The sequence below is a fragment of the Lepeophtheirus salmonis genome, chromosome 11 (genome assembly GCF_016086655.4).
Source record: "Lepeophtheirus salmonis chromosome 11, UVic_Lsal_1.4, whole genome shotgun sequence".
Classification (NCBI taxonomy): domain Eukaryota; kingdom Metazoa; phylum Arthropoda; class Copepoda; order Siphonostomatoida; family Caligidae; genus Lepeophtheirus; species Lepeophtheirus salmonis.
In genome coordinates, this window is record NC_052141.2 from 15,865,307 (window position 1) to 15,870,520 (window position 5,214).

The following is a 5,214-nucleotide window of genomic DNA, read 5'->3' on the forward strand; positions in this document are numbered from 1 at the left end:
GTCTATCCAAAAAATGACATTACTTTGTAGAAAGTAACTTACTTTATTAAAGATATCTTGGGTAGGATTTGTCTCTTTAAGGGGTTTGTAAAAAAGAAATTCATAATTATAATCGCCTTTATAAATATACATCAAGTAAATCAGTAACGGATAACTGTTTCCCGCATCCGTTGATTCATCAAGTTAGATAATAAACATTCAACGTGGAGGTGATTTCATTTACTTTCTCCATAATATCAGCAGATATGCCAATACTAGTTACTCTAACGGTGTTATTCGATACAGATATCGTATTCAATTGTTGTCAAATTCAGATCCAAGCATATCTAGTCGAATGTTTTGTCCATGATGTGAGGTTTCTTGGCTTTGTCAATTCTAAGAGGCACCATAAATGAAGATTCATTAGCGGCCATATTTATCTGATGGTACTTTCCGCCAAAATCAAGCCTGGTTTTTTATAACAACATTAGCTTTGTTGATCTGGGCATCCTTGCACGTAAAATTATGAGGTTAAGCATCAAAGGGGTGTTTCATTTTGTTGGGCTTCATCGATTTGTCTGACGTAATTCTGTTGCAAATGATATATTGTGGCTTTTCTATTCCTGCTTTGACTATGAAAGCAGATCCATACATTAAAAATTCTACAATATATTTTATTTTCCAAATACTTGTCTCTCGATTCATCATAGGCCATCTGAAATTTTAGATGGAAACATTAGTATATTTGACTTTTATAATAAGAAAATATTGATATTAACACGAGAATACAACACACTAAGGTTATTATCAATACCCAGGAGTTTAATTTGATATTAAACTATAAAATATAAGACAATATGCTACATTGTAATATTTCTTATTAATTCTAAAAAATATATTTTTATTTTTAATCCTTATTATCGGCCTCAATTGGCATTGGAAGTTCTATTTTTTTATAAATCAACTCCTAGTAAATTTTCAGTATCATATTTTTTTATTTGAGACAATTTATTAATTAATTTTATAAAAACTTCCCTATATATAGGATGACAATTACAAATCGTCGGGTTCCACTTTCCCACTCTTTTTCATTTACTACATGATTTGTTCTTGTTCATCCAAAATGACCGAAAGAAATTGTTGTTACTGTACTTTTTACACTGCACTCTCTTCAAAAAATTATTCGAAAAAGTTGTGTCAGTTGTTGTAACTTGCTGCCTAAAAAAGTGAAAATTTCCTACCGTATTTACCTTCTTCTATAGCCAATGCTCCACGTTCGGAGGGCAAGGGTGGCTGTTGTAGCCAAGCTACTTGGTGGCTCGACCAAGCAAGCTGTTGTTACGGAAATTGGGGTCAGTTTAAGGTCAGAAATGGGGGCAGCTCAAAAGCGAGGAGAGAGACAAGAAGACAACCCAATTTCAGATCGTCCCCCTTCAATCTTCTCAATTACAAAGTACATCATCTCATTGACTTTTGGGAAAGACGCCAATCTACAAGAAAACTATCAGCTAGGCAGACTATAAAGAGTTACAAGGTGTCTAAAGAGACTATGAGAAAATACTTTAAAAAATATGTTGTTGCTAAGGACTACATGCATGCTTTCAAGCCCATGTTGACAGAACAAGTAAAGAAAAAGAGGATTGCCTTTTCCAAGGACAAGCTGGGATATTGTCTTGATGACTGGAAACGCATTCTTTGGTAAGATGAAAGCTTCATTTAAATCATAGGTTCAAAAAATTTCCAAAACGATTGTACATTGCCCAAGAAAAGGGATGATCTTCCGTACGGGGCTATTGTAAATCACCCTCAAAAAATCATGGTTTAGGGTGCTTTTGGGGCTCTGGGAGTGAGTAATCTTCATTTAGTGGACTGCAATAAGAAGATTGATGATGTCTACTATCAGGCCAACATGCTTAAGAAGTTTGCTCTACCTGACATGGCTCGTTCGAGCTCCAGGGGAACAATTTTGAAGCCGAAAAATTGTTCAATTGTTTTCTTAGGCTATCTTCATGCAACACAATACTCAATTTCATGCTTTAAAATCTACTCAAAAGTGGTGTTCAGAGCATCTACGTGGCTTTTGGGAGAAAGACCAATTGTGTGGGACCTGTCCTGACTGGAATCCAATCAAAAATATGTGGGGCATCATGAAAAATAAGTTTAACAGTCTACCCCCTTACAAATAAAAGAAGAAGCTACAAATATGGCCAGGAGGGTCCAGGAAGTCATCAAGAAGAAAGGATGATTCAATGTTTGGTGTACCACCGTCCCATGCTTTGTTGTGAATGAAATGGTCTGCTTCTTCCAACACGACACTCTTTAATTGGCATTCTCTAGATGTATTTTCTCAAAAAAAGGTAACAAAGGTTAAGGTAATTAAAAATGGCAGTTTTTTTGTTAATCTATGTAAAAAACAACAACATTGATGTAAATTTTTATCGATATCTGTAACCACTCATTGGCTGTGATACACAGATGAAGATACAGATAGGCAAAAAGACTATATTTCATTTAAATATATTAATCAATCTTTTAGGCACGTAAAAAATGATTTATCATCAACACTAATAAGCGACTTTTGATAAAAGTTTACCTTAGCTAAATTGGATAATTTAACCGATAAGCTGTAATGTGTTCATGCATTGTTAATCTTATTTTTTATTACAAGGAAGGCATTAGGACCCTCAATTTTTAAATGTTCACAAAAAGTGATTTGATTGACCATTCATATTGCCGCTCCCTGTATTATATTAATAATTTAAGAAATATCATTTAATTTTGAGATATGTAGTTAACTCTCGTAGACATTTTGCCGCTGAACAAAACTACTATACAAATTATAGGTCTTTAATAGATTTTAATTATAGATATAAAAAATTCCATAGCAGTTTTAATACCATAAATAAAGCTGAAAACATTTTGATTTGGTAGAAAATAAATTTATTTAATAAATAGAACATATATAATTTTTAAATTCTATGGGCGAAATGTATTTATCAGATCCTGGTATTGCCGTATGACAACATTATGTATACTTGACATTGTGAGGGTAAATTTTGATTAAGTAATTTCGGATTTAAACAAAGGTTTTTCTTATATATATTTATAGTGAAAAGTTCATCCATATATATTTATAAACTTCTGGAAAGTGTTCCATCCTTTTTGAAGGATTGAGGGTGTCGTCATATTAGAAAGAAAAGGGAGTTTGTATATGTATTTGTGATGAAAATCAGGTTTATTTTTTTATTTCTCCCGTTTTTTGGAGTTGGCAAACTTAATAATGAATTTCCTTTTTCTAAGCTGTTCTGATTATTATTTTATTTCGGAGGAGTGAACTTTCTCCTTGACTACTTACAAGATACCAACAATTTATAAGAACCAGAGTGAATATTTGTAAGTGCCCATAAAAGATGGAGACTAACCTTGACATTTAGTTGACGACTTATAATTGTAACTCTTTGTTGGGCTTTGTTGAGACTTGCTTATTTATATTATTAGTGTGTAACAAAGCACCAGATAGTGGCGCCCTCTTACGGCAAAATAATACAACTCTTAAATATGTAACAAAGGAAATAAACGCAAACGTAGACAGGAATTAATCCGATGTCGATCCTCAATTCTACTCCGAATCCAACTAAAGCATATACTTATAATTTGCAAACAAATCCTCAGTGTTACTTTTCGTCTTTTGCGCACGTGGTTACTTAATACTATTAAGGTACGTATAGTAAATTATCTCATCTAAAGTCAAGGTCCTTCATTTTTATTTTATATGATGTACTTTTTTAATATGTACTGTAGCTACAAACACTTATGGTTAAAAATGAATCCTCAACACATATGTAAGATAAACTAAAAAACGCTATTACAAAATCCAAACATTTATGCAAACAAACACACTTTGCTTTATTAACCCTTCATTAATGAACACTCTGTCTATTACGCAGTTAGTGAATTGGGTTAAATAGAAACCCCAAAAATAGAATAGATTTAATTACATAAATAACAATTGTAATATACAATTATCATATACGTAAATTTTGTATTACTTTTCCAATCTATTCCATAATTTTTTTACCCAAAAATGTCAATTGAAATGCTGCAAATAGTTATATAAATTTAAAACGTTGAGAAAAATACATTATCACCTGAATTTAATCTTTAAAACATGAGTTTAGGGATTCAATAAAATATAATTTGTTATTCTTGTAGCAAAATCATTACATTAAAATAAGAAGAATAATTAAAATTTAAGTAAACGATTTATCTGCCAAACAGTCAATCAAATTAACTAACCCCTGAATTAAGAATGGGACAATATAGGAATAAATCCTACAACAGGAGTTATTTTGATGAATAAATGATTGCATACAATTATATTTAATGTTTTAGGTGTGTACTGAAAAGTATTTTCAATAGACTGTGGAATCAAATGAATAAAAAGGCTATATTTTGATTTTGGGTAGGATTTTACCCCCGGTAAGTTAAATAAACAGGGATTGGCAGTAAAACATGGATTGTTAATTATTGTTTATTTTTTCATTAATATATAAAGGTTTAATCATTATTTTATGATAGACTGACTCATCCTTCTTTTTACATAAATAAACTATACAAATCATTTAGTCATTTCAACTAAATGAACGAGCAACCAACCAAAAAGGGAGCGTATTTCAGATCTCCTAGATTCTGGAGTTGATGTGGTGGAGATTATGGACATTCTCAAGTGTTCTATGAACCTGATTTTTTAGTTAATCAAGGTAGAAAAAAAAATTAAGAAGATCCTTCCATGATGTCAGGAAGTGGATCGTTTAAAGAGGGATGGGAAGTTCTGGTTAGGTTTGGAGAAGAAGAGGAACGAGTATCCCATTAAGTTGGTGAATCGCCTCGCCAACGACTTCTCTATTGCTCCAAGGACCATCAGGAGGGCCAAAAATCACAACTTGGGATTAATTTCTTTCTAAAGAACCTCTCGCTACCTTTTGATATGAAAGCTAGGAGACTCGAGATGGGCAAGAAGATCCTCATATGGATCAAGAAAAATTGCTCTATTGAGAAAATTTTCTTGGGCAAGAATATTCTCACTGTTGATCGACTTCACTAACCACCAGAATGAGATTAGATCCCAATGTACTTTTCTATATGAAGCAATTTGGAGAGGGGACTCACATCCAAATGTGGACTAACTGAAGTCCTCCATATTGGCTGCATGGGACAATTGATCGTGGGAGTTTG